This window comes from Somniosus microcephalus, chromosome 12 (genome assembly GCF_052327205.1).
Source record: "Somniosus microcephalus isolate GS21.2 chromosome 12, FLI_Smic_1.0, whole genome shotgun sequence".
Taxonomy (NCBI): domain Eukaryota; kingdom Metazoa; phylum Chordata; class Chondrichthyes; order Squaliformes; family Somniosidae; genus Somniosus; species Somniosus microcephalus.
The window spans coordinates 2,528,288-2,540,461 of NC_140998.1; the positions used below are offsets into that span (position 1 = coordinate 2,528,288).

The following is a 12,174-nucleotide window of genomic DNA, read 5'->3' on the forward strand; positions in this document are numbered from 1 at the left end:
GGCCCAACGCACCAGCCCCGCGCCGCCACCTAGGCCCGCTCGACCGCATCCCCGCCGCCACGATGGCCATCGGCACCGCAGGTAAACTGCTGTACATAACCGACTCTCTGTCAGGGCGCAGATTCCTTTGCGACACCGGAGCCCAATGCAGCATAATTCCTGCCTCCCAGCTCAACATCCAGGCAGGCCGCAGCAGCCCACCCCTCGTGGCGGCAAATGGCGCAGCCATCGCTACTTTCGGAAAGCGACGGGCCGAGGTTTGTTTCAACAGCCAACGATTTACGTGGGATTTCGTGACGGCCTCGGTGGCACATCCTTTGCTGGGCGCCGATTTTCTTTGCGCCCACGGACTCCTGGTCGACGTCCGCGACAGGCGCCTGATCGACGCAGCAACTTTCGCTTCACTGGCCTGCCAGCAGAGCAACAGCCCGGGCCTCGTTGGGTCCTGCTCCGCCCCGGCGCATGACGACTACGCCCGCCTACTCGCAGATTTCCCGAGGCTCACACAACCGACCTTCTCAGCCGCGGCAGCCAAGCATGGGGTCGAGCACCACATCGCCACTACGGGACCACCAGTGTTCGCTCGAGCCAGACGCCTGGACCCAGCCAAGATGGCGGTGGCCAAGGAAGAATTCGCAATGATGGAAAAACTGGGCATCATCTGCCGCTCGAACAGCCCTTGGTCGTCCCCCCTCCACATTGTGCCCAAGCCGGGCGGTGGCTGGTGCCCCTGCGGCGACTACAGACAGCTCAACGATGCCACCACGCCCGATAGATACCCCATTCCGCACATCCAAGACTTCTCGGCACACCTAGCAGGAAAGTCCGTCTTTTCCAAGATCGACCTGATTCGCGGCTACCATCAGGTCCCCGTCCACCACGCAGACGTCCAGAAGACGGCGGTCATCACCCCCTTCGGACTGTTCGAGTTCCTGCGCATGCCCTTCGGGCTTAAGAACACCGCACAGGCCTTCCAACGGCTCATGGACTCCGTCCTATGGGACCTGAGCTTCCTGTTCGTCCATCTGGACGATATCCTCGTGGCCAGTGCCAGCAAGGCCGAGCACATCGCGCATTTGCGCTCCCTTTTCCAGCGCCTCAGCCAACACGGGCTAATCGTCAACCCGGCCAAATGCCAGTTCGGAGCAGCCTAAATTGACTTTCTCGGCCACAGAATCTCGCCAAGGGGAGCCATTCCCCTACCTTCCAAGGTGCAGGCGGTGGCGGACTTTCCCCAGCCCACCTCGGTTAAGGCGATGCAGGAATTTTTGGGGATGGTCAATTTCTATCACCGGTTCGTGCCCAAGGCCGCCGCACTCATGCGCCCCCTCTACGAAGCCACCAGGGGCAAAACGGGCAAAGAGCAACTCACCTGGTCCAGCGAGATGGCAACAGCCTTCCACCGGACCAAAAGCGCCTTGGCCAATGCCACACTACTGGCCCACCCCATCCCGGGCGCCAAGACCGCCCTCACCACGGACGCCTCGGATTACGCCGTCGGCGCCGTCCAGCAACAGTGGGTCGAGGGCGCGTGGCAGCCACTGGCATTTTTCAGCCGACAGCTGCGCAAGAACGAGCAGGCCTACAGCACGTTCGACAGAGAGCTCCTGGCCCTGTTCCTGGCAATCCGGCACTTCCGTTTCCTTCTGGAAGGCCGGCCGTTCACCGCATTCGTGGACCACAAGCCGCTCACTTTCGCCATGGCCAAAGTAACCGAACCCTGGTCCGCACGCCAACAGCGCCAACTCAACTTCATCTCGGAGTTCACCACGGACATCCGCCACGTCGCCGGCAAGGACAATTTGGTGGCCGACTGCCTCTCAAGACCCTCGCTCCACGCAGTGCACCTGGGCGTCGACTACGCCAGCATGGCGAGAGACCAGGCTGCCGACGCGGAGATCCAGGCCCTCAGGACGTCAACTACCAGCCTCACCCTGGCCGACATCCACTTCCACACAGCCGGCACAACCCTCCTGTATGACGTCTCAGTCCCCTCGCCTAGGCCGGTTGTTCCATCCGCCTGGCGCAAGCGAGTTTTCGACATCATCCACGGCCTTTCACATCCAGGGATGCGTGCGTCTCAGAAACTTATGTCCGCCAAGTTCGTCTGGCCTGGACTCCACAAGGATGTGAGAGACTGGACCAACACATGTGTGCCGTGTCAGCGCGCTAAGGTCCAGCAGCACACCAAGGCGCCATTGGAGTGTTTCCCGGTGCCCGAGAGGCGTTTCGACCACGTCCACGTCGATCTGGTAGGCCCCTTGCTGCCGTCGCACGGTTTTACACACCTGCTCACGATCGTCGACCGCACCACCAGATGGCCCGAGGTGGTTCCCCTCGCCTCCACCACCATGACCGACGTCGCGCGAGCATTCGTCTCGACATGGGTGGCCCGGTTCGGCATGCTGACCAACATATCCTCGGACAGAGGCCCCCAGTTCACCTCCCACTTGTGGAATGCCATCATCGCTGGCCTCGGCACCAAGTTACACAGGACAACAGCCTACCACCCGCAGGCCAACGGGCTCTGCGAGCGCTTTCATCGTTCTTTGAAAGCCTCCCTCCACGCCAGCCTGGCCGACACCAGCTGGATCGACAAACTACCCTGAGTTCTCCTGGGATTGCGTACCGCGCCCAAAGAGGACCTCCGCGCCTCTGCGGCCGAGATGGTCTACGGCCAACCGCTCAGAGTACCAGGCGACTTCCTCCCCCTGACAACGGAGCCGTGGTCGGCCGCCAGACAGCTTTCCCTGCACCAGGACGCGGCCCAGCAATTCCGTCCAGTGCCCACTTCGCAACACGGCACGCAGCCGTCCTACGTGCCTCGAGACTTACGACATGCGGAGTTCGTCTTCGTGCGCCGGGACGCGCACAGAGGCCCGCTGCAGGCACCATACACCGGCCCCTTCCCAGTATTGGAGATGGGGGACAAAGCTTTTCTTATCGATGTCGGCGGGAAGCCGGACCTTATTTCAGTAGACCGCCTCAAACCGGCGCACCTGGACCTCAGCTTCCCGTTTCGGCCGGCTCTTCCCCCACGGCAGGGCAGACCTCCCGCGTTGGCGGCGGCCCCACAAGAGGACCAAGACACGCCAGAACCTTACTTCCCGGCCGCCGCCCCACCTTCGCCGGCAGCCCGTCCAGCCAGCCCACCGGCAGACCAGCCGCCAGACCAGCCGACGAACCAACCGGCCGACCTCCCAGACAGCCCGCCTCACACGCCAGATGGCTACTACAGCCGCTACGGCCGCTTGGTCAAACCTCCGCAGAGACTGACTTTTACAGTTAACAAGGATTCTGGGGGGGCGTATTGGGGAAACACTGTGTGTATGTAGATAAACCTGTATAATCCCCTTTTAACTGCTGTATTCCCCTCCCCCCGCAAGACAGTTGCAAGCTGAGAGGAATAAGGCACGTTCAGACTTGCCTGCTGCTGATAGAAGGAAAACCAATCAGGTTCCAGCAGGTGACCAATCCGTGAGTCATCACAGGTTCGCGGGCTTCACGAATTCAGTACTGTATTGTGAGAGTTGGAGTAAAGACCTATTTCTTGTAGCTCGCTGTGTTGCCTATTTCTTTACGCGGGAGACCGTAGTCCCCCACAATATGAGTTCAAATACCACCATGGCAGTTTGAGAATTTGAATTCAGTTTAAAAAGTCTGGAAATAGAAAGCTGGTAGGACAGCAGGTTCCTCTCCCATGGAACCACTGTCCTGGGGCTGTGCCTCAGCACTCTTACAGCTCTGTGCAACAACAGCGCAGGAGTGATTTGACACTCTGGAAGCCCCTGTCAACGCTGGCCCCTACTGCCAGGTGACAGTGGTCTGAACTTCTGTCTCACATGTGTGAGCTGTCATGGAAGTTGTGAATGCTGTCACCAGAGGCTCCATTACGGTGGGCCCCACTGTCGTGTTCGCATGCTTGACAGAATTGTCTCCACGCTATGTGCAAATCCCCGGCACAAGTTGGAGCTGGACTCCTCCAGTACACCTAGCGTTTCCTGGTATATGCCTACCAGCCTTCTTCGGTAGTCTGGGCTCTCAAAATCAGCATCTGAGTCATCGGAAGAGGAACTAGTGTGTGACCTCGCCCTCCAGTGAGCTGGCAGCTGTGGAGTCCTACCTCCCTGCTCGAGCTTGTGCCTGGTGAGCCACACGTGAAGAGCCCCCCTCTAGCCTAACCTCTAAAGGACACGTGATGCCAATCTCTAAGCTGGTGTTTGCTAGTGCTTGAGTGCTGCTGCATCTTCAGGGAGGCTGGCCTCCTCTTCCTCTACATCTTCAGAAACTGATTTTTTTTAAATTCATTCACGGGATGTGGGCGCCGCTGGCAAGGCCAGCATTTATTGCCCATCCCTAATTGCCCTTGAGAAGGTGGTGGTGAGCCACCTTCTTGAACTGCTGCAGTCCATGTGGTGTTAGGGAGGGAGTTCCAGGATCTTGACCCAGCGACGATGAAGGAACGGCCGATATATTTCCAACTCAGGATGGTTTGTAACTTGGAGGGGATCTTGGAGGTGAACTTGGAGGTGGTGTGTTTCCATGCGACTGCTGCCCTTGCCCTTCTAGGTGGTAGAGGTTGTGGGTTTGGGAGGTGTTGTTGAAGGAGCCTTGGTGGGTTGCTGCAGTGCATCTTGTAGATAAGAACATAAAAAATAGGAGCAGGAGTCGGCCATTTGGCCCTTCGAGCCTGCTCCGCCATTCAGCAAGATCATGGCTGATCTTCTACCTCATCTCCACTTTCCTGCACTATCCCCATATCCCTTGATTCCCTTAATGTTCAAAAAATTTATCGATCTCTGTCTTGAATATACTCAACGACTGAGCCTCCACAGCCCTCTGGGGTAGAGAATTCCAAAGATTCACCATACTCTGAGTGAAGAAATTTCTCCTCACCTCAGTCCTAAATGGCCGACCCCTTATTCTGAGACTGTGACCCCTGGTTCTAGACTCCCCAGCCAGGGGAAACATCCTCCCTGCATCGACCCTGTCAAGCCCTGTAAGAATTTTGTATGTTTCAATGAGATCACCTCTCATTCTTCTAAACTCTAGAGAATATAGGCCTAGTCTACTCAATCTCTCCTCATAGGACAATCCCCCCATCCCAGGAACCAGTCTGGTGAACCTTTGTTGCACTCCCTCTATGGCAAGTATATCCTTCCTTAGGTAAGGAGACCAAAACTGTCCACAATACTCCAGGTGTGGTTTCACCAGGGCCCTATATCATTGCAGTAAGACGTCTTTACTCTTATACTCAAATCCTCTTGTAATAAAAGGCCAACATACCATTTGCTTTTCTAATTGCTTGCTGTACCTGCATGTTAACTTTCAGTGATTTGTGTACAAGGACACCCAGGTTCCTCTCTCAACCCTACCACGGTCTCTAAATTGTCAGACTGCTTGTCCGACATCCAGTTCTGGATGAGCAGAAGTTTTCTCCAATTAAATATTGGGAAGACCGAAGCCATTGTTTTCGGTCCCCGCCACAAACTCCGTTCCCTCGCCACTGACTCCATCCCTCTCCCTAACATCTGTCTGAGGCTGAACCTTGGTGTCATATTTGACCCTGAAATGAGCTTCCGACCACATATCCGCAGCATAACTAAGAACGCCTATTTCCACCTCCGTAACATCGCCCGTCTCCGCCCTTGCCTCAGCTCATCCGCTGCTGAAACCCTCATCCATGCCTTTGTTACCTCCAGACTTGACTATTCCAACGCATTCTTGGCTGGCCTCCCACATTCTACCCTACGTAAGCTTGAGGTCATCCAAAACTCGGCTGCCCGTGTCCTAACTCACACCAAGTCCCGTTACCCCATTACCCCTGTGCTCGCTGACCTACATTGGCTCCCGGTTAAGCAATGCCTCGATTTCAAAACTCTCATCCTTGTTTTCAAATCCCTCCATGGCCTCGCCCCTCCCTATCTCTGTAATCTCCTCCAGCCCCACAACCCCCTGAGATATCTGCGCTCCTCTAATTCTGCCCTCTTGAGCATTCCTGATTATAATCGCTCCACCATTGGTGGCCATGCCTTCTGTTGCCTGGGCCCTAAGCGCTGTAATTCCCTGCCTCTGCCTCATTACCTCTCTCTCCTCCTTTAAGACGTTCCTTAAAACCTATCTCTTTGACCAAGCTTTTGGTCACCTGCCCTAATATCAACATAAGTAGCTCGGTGTCTAATTTTGTTTGATAACGCTCCTGTGAAGCGGCTTGGGATATTTTACTACGTTAAAGGCGCTATATAAATGCAAGTTGTTGTTATTGATCGTGCTCCCAGAATGGTATTAGACAGGGAATTCCATGATAATGACCCAGCGACAATGAAGGAACTGTGATATATGCCGTCAGGATGGTACATGACTGGGAGGGGAACTTGGAGGTGTTGGTGTGTCCCTGGTCCTGTCCTTCCCAGTGCTAGAACTCTCAGGGGAGGCAGTGCAGTCACAGGAACCTTGGTGTGTTGCTGCAGTGTATCCTGTAGTTTGTAAATACTGCAGCTACGGAGGAGGTGGATATTCAGTCAAGTAGTAGATGTGCCAGTCAAGCAAGTTGCTGTGCCCGGATAGTGGTGAGCTTGATGATTTGTGTTGGGAAACTGAATTTTGTGACAAAATTCTGGAGAATCTGTTCACTCAAGTGAACAGATTCTCCAGAATAAACTCTAGATGCAGTGAGTGTGTAATTATAACACCACTTGGCACAGATGGAAACCTATAAAGGACTGACATCGCCAAATGCTTGGAAATGTTACACCAGCTTAGACCCTTCCATCAGGCTGTTACAATGAAGCTGCCCTCTGCAGTGTGTCTCAAACTGAGCTCCTCACTGCCAGTAATCTGAGACTGAGGAGTTATGTTTGTGGTTTGCTGAAGCAGTGATTGGAGGTTAGTTGGAGCAGCTGGGCTGTGTTAGAGTGAAATGCAGTCTGGGCACTCGGCCTTGTTTGTGTTCAAATGTTAAAGGAGACCACTTGAATTACAAAACAATGTTATATTTTAAGAAAAAGAGAGATTTGCACAATCTTTCAGTCACGGTTTTAACAATATATCTATTCACCTGCCCAGTATCTCTCTGATGGAGGTATCTGTGCACCAGACCATCCCAGTGCTCCATGAATCATGCTTTGGCTATGATTCTGTCACATATCAAATTGATCTCCCACCCTTCTGCTCACTTGGCAGAGTGACCCTCCTAATATGTATATAGAAATAAAATATGATTTCATTCTGTGGTGTTACAATAGTATTCAGTTTACTCGTGTTTCAGTTGTAAATTCTGCTGTCTATTGCTGCCTGCCACAGCAATCGACACCAGGCAAACTGTCAGGTGGCTCATTTTGGCACCTTGGAAGGTACAAAACTAAATGGGGTAGAGGAACAAAGAGATCTGGGAATACATACACATAAATCATTAAAAGTAGCAACACACGTTGATAAGGCCATAAGGAGTGCGAACCAAACACTGGGGCTCATTTCTAGAGGAATAGAATACAAAAGCTGGGAGGTACCAGGCAGGTAGGGCAGAAATCCCCAGAGTGCATCTCGCTTGCTAACTGGTTCACAGTTCTGGAAACTGGTGGGGGTGATGGTTCCTCTGAGGAGAGCAGCCAGAGCCAAGGCCATGGCACCACACGTGGCTCAGCTACACAGGGCGGGGAGGAAGAAGAATGGAAGAGCAATAGTGATAGGGGGTTCATTGGTTAGGGGAACAGATAGGCGTTTCTGTGGACGTAGACGTGACTCCAGGATGATATGTTCACCAACCTCTTGTGTGGGACCTTATTGAAGGCCTTCTGAAAATCCAGATACACCACAACTACTGGTTCCCATTTGTCTACTCCACTAGTTACATCCTCAAAGAACTCCAATAGGTTTGTTAAACAGGATTTCCCTTTCATAAATCCATGTTGACTCTGCCCAATCTTACTATTAGTTTCTAAGTGCCCAGTTATTGCATCCTTTATAATAGATTCCAGCATTTTCCCAACTACTGATGTGAGGCTAACAGGTCTGTAGTTCCCCGTTTTCTCTCTCCCTCCTTTCTTAAATAGTGGGGTTACATTTGCTATCCTCCAATCTGCAGGAACCGTTCCAGAATCTATCAAATTTTGGAAGATGACAACCAATGTGTCCACTATCCCAATGACCACCTCTTTCAAAACCCTAGGATGTAGGTCATCCGGTCCTTGGGATTTATCGACTTTTAGTCCCATTAATTTTGCTAGTATTTTTTTTTACTAATAATAATTTCTTTAAGTTCCTCATTCTCTCCACACCCTTGGTTTTCTCGTATTTCTGGGAGGTTTTTTGTGTCTTCCTCCGTGAAGACAGAAACAAAGTATTTATTTAATTTCTCAGCCATTTCCTCATTCCCCATTATAAATTCTCCCATCTCTGACTGTAAAGGAGCTACATTTACCTTCGCCAGTCTTTTCCTTTTCAAATACCTATAGAAGCTTTTACAATCCAATTTATATTTTTCTCTAGTTTGTGCTTATATTCCATTTTCCCTTTCTTCATCAATTTCTTGGTCTCCCTTTGCTGATTTCTAGTTTCCTCTGTTTGGATTGAAGACCTTAGTTTCAGATTGGACTACATCACTCTCAAACTTAATGTAAAATTCAATCATATTATGGTCAATTGTCCCTAACGGCCCCTTTACCACAAGATTATTGATTAGCCCTTTCTCATTACACAGTACCAGATCCAGAATAGCCTGTTCCCTGGTTGGTTCCTCCACATACTGATCCAGGAAACCATCTCGCATGCATTCCAAGAATTCGTCCTCCACAGCATTAGTGGTAATTTGATTTGCCCAGTCAATATGTAGATTAAAGTCCCTCATGATTACCGTATTGCCCTTGTTACATGCACTTCTAATTTCTTGAGTCATTGGGACCATTTCTGGGGAAGGTGGGACCTGTACAAGCCGGACGGGTTATACCTCAACAGAGCCGGGACCAATATTCTCGCGGGGAGGTTTGCTAGTGCTGTTGGGGAGGGTTTAAACTAACTTGGCAGGAGGATGGGCACCAGGATGTAGGAGTAGAAAAGAGGAATAAGGTGCATGGAAGAGTGAGTGTGTTGGATAGTACTAGAGAAGAAAGTAGTACTAGAGGCGGAAGTAGTACTATACTAGATAGGAGCAGACTAAGAAAGACTATGAAAAATTCACAAATGGGTTTAGAATGCATGTACATAAATGTACAAAGTGTGATGAATAAGATTGGTGAGCTGCAAGCACAATTAGCTGTGTGGCAATATGATGTGGCAATAATGGAAACGTGGCTTAAAAACGGTGAGGACTGGGCACTTAATATTCAAGGGTACAAGGTGTTCAGAAAAGATAGGGAAGGAAAAAAGGGAGGTGGGGTAGCAGTGCTGATTAAGGAAGACATTGTAGTGTTGGAAAGGGAGGATGTTCTTGAGGGGACAAGGACAGAATCCATTTGGTTAGAGTTGAGGAGCAAAAAGGGTATGATCACACTATTGGGGGTATTCTATAGGCCTCCAAATAGTGAGAGGGAGATAGAGGAGAAAATCTGCAGGGAAATCGCAGAGATATGCAAGAGCTATAGAGTGGTGATATTGGGGGGCTTTAATGACACAAATATCGATTGGATAATGCTAGGGTAAAGGGAAAGGAGGGGGAGGAATTTCTGAAATGTGTTCAGCAGAATTTCCTTGACCAGTATGTTCTTCGCCCAACTAGGAACATTGCTGGATCTGGTGCTGGGGAATGAGGTGGGCCAGGTCGACCAAGTATCTGTGGGAGAACACTTGGGTACGAGTGATCATCATATCATAAGATTTAGATTAGCAATGGAGAGGAGCAAGGAACAACCTAGAGTGGAACTTTTAAACTGGAATAGGGCTAACTTCAATGGGATGCGAAAGGATCTAGCCAGGGTAAAATGGAACTAAAGACTGACAGGAAAAACTGTCACGGAACAATGGGTGATCTTTAAGGAGGAGATGTAAGTACAGGCTAGGTACATTCCAACAAGAGGGAAGGGTAAGGGAATCAAAGCAAGGGCTCCTTGGATGACGAGGGAGATAGAGAAGGTGATGAAACAAGAAAAGAGGGTGTATGATGAATGTCAGGTGAATTCTTCAAGGGAGAACCAAGCCAAATACAATAAGTTGAGAGGGGAAGTGAAGATGAAAATAAGATTAGCAAAGAGAGAATATGAGAGTAGAATGGCAATTAACATAAAAGGGAACCCAAAACAGTAAGGGGGTAGTAAGAGGCAGGGTGGGGCCGATTAGGGACGAGAAGGTACTCGCCCGTAATTTCCGATCGGAGGCTTCCTGCCGATGCCTCCTACCGGAAAAAAATCGCCGCACTTACCTGAGGGCTCCTGAGGTCCGGACACTTCCACTCCTGGGCCTCTCCACAGTCAAAATGCGCAGGGTTCACGTATCCCAGGGGCGCATGCGGTCCGCAAGCGTCCCTGGGATCACGTGGGCCAGGCGAGCCAATGAAAGAAGGGAATCTCCCTTTATACTTTTGTCAGATAGACCTGTCAAAAGTATGAATGGGGACCACTGAAAGCAGACACTAAAATATTAATTACATTTTTTTTTAAATCACGTTTTTAAAATGAGTAAAATTACATTAAATTAAATATTTTAAACAAAAATTGAATTTTTTGAAAAAATAAGTAAAGTTTTTTACAGGGCTAAAAATCAACTCACCTTTTTTAAAAGTATTTTAAAATTACAAATGAGTGAATTTTTTTTACTATTTTAAACTCTTATGCTGGTAAAAGCAGGCTATACGTCTATGCTTTTACCAGGCGTAAGATTTCTAAGGGTTTTCAGCGGGCGGAGGTTCTCTCCCCCCGGAGAGGCCCTTCTCCAGGGCAGGCATCCGATCTGTCAAGAGGATTCTTGACAGATCGGAAATGCTGGTTTTCAGCGCATGCGCTTCCCATGCCTGAATCCTGCATTTCTGATGTCCCTACCGGTGTGTACACAGCTCGTACACACCCGTCGGCATAGGAAAATACAGGCCGATATATGCTTAGAGGCGCAGGGCAAGGCTAGAATACTCAATGAGTACTTTGTATCGGTGTTTACTAAGGAGGTGGATGCTGACAAAATATCGGTAGAAGTGGAAAAGGTAGAAGCAATGGAAGGGGTGAAAATTGATGGACAGGATGTACTAGAAAGGCTGGGTATGCGGAGAGTGGACAAGTCGCCTGGTTCAGATGGCTTGCATCCCAGGTTGCTAAGGAAATTGGGGGAGGAGATAGCGGAAGGGCTTGCCATAATTTTCCAATCTTCCCTAGATGCGGGGGAGGTGCCTGGGGATTGGAAAGTGGCAAATGTGACAATTGTTCAAGAAAGGGTGTAAGAACAATCCTAGTAACTACAGGCCGGTCAGTTTAACATCAGTGGTGGGTAAAGTTTTAGAAATAATAATCAAGGAAAAAATTAACGGGCACTTGGAGAGGTTTAAGCTAATTAAGGAGAGCCAACACAGATTTGTAAAAGGCAGATCGTGTTTGACTAATCTAATTGAATTTTTTGATGAAGTAACAGGGAGGATTGATGAAGGGAATGCAATGGGTGTTGTCTACATGGATTTTCGGAAGGCGTTTGACAAAGTACCACATGGAAGGCTGGTTAACAAAATTGAGGCTCATGGAATCGGTGGGTCAGTGGCAGCTTGGATAAGGAATTGGCTTAAGGACAGAAAACAGCGAGTTGTGGTAAATGGCTGTTTTTCAGACTGGAGGATGGTAGACAGTGGTGTTCCCCAAGGGTCAGTGCTGGGGCCACTGCTTTTTTTGATATATATAAATGACCTGGATATTGGAATACAGAGTAGAATTTCTAAATTTGCTGATAACACCAAGTGAAGTTATGCTGAAACTTTTTAAAGCGCTGGTTAGGCCACAACTGGAGTATTGCGTCCAGTTCTGGACACTTCACTTTAGGAAGGATGTGAAGGCACTTGAGAGGGCGCAGAGGAGATTTACCAGAATGGTTCTGGTGATGGGGGAATCTTAGCTACAAGGACAGATTGAAGAAGCTGGATTTCTTTTCATTAGAGCAAAGGAGGTTGAGGGGTGATTTGATAGAGGTGTACAAGATTATGACGGGTTTGGATAGGCTAGACGGGGAAAGGCTGTTCCCACTAGTTGATGGTACAAGGACTAGGGGACA

The 12,174-nt window shown here is 50.1% G+C and overlaps 1 pseudogene; it reads right to left on the reverse strand.

Moving 5' to 3' along the window:
- Nucleotides 1-7,252: 7,252 nt before the first annotated feature.
- The window catches only part of LOC147108982 (uncharacterized), a 32,097-nt pseudogene continuing 27,175 nt past the window's right edge, over nt 7,253-12,174 (reverse strand).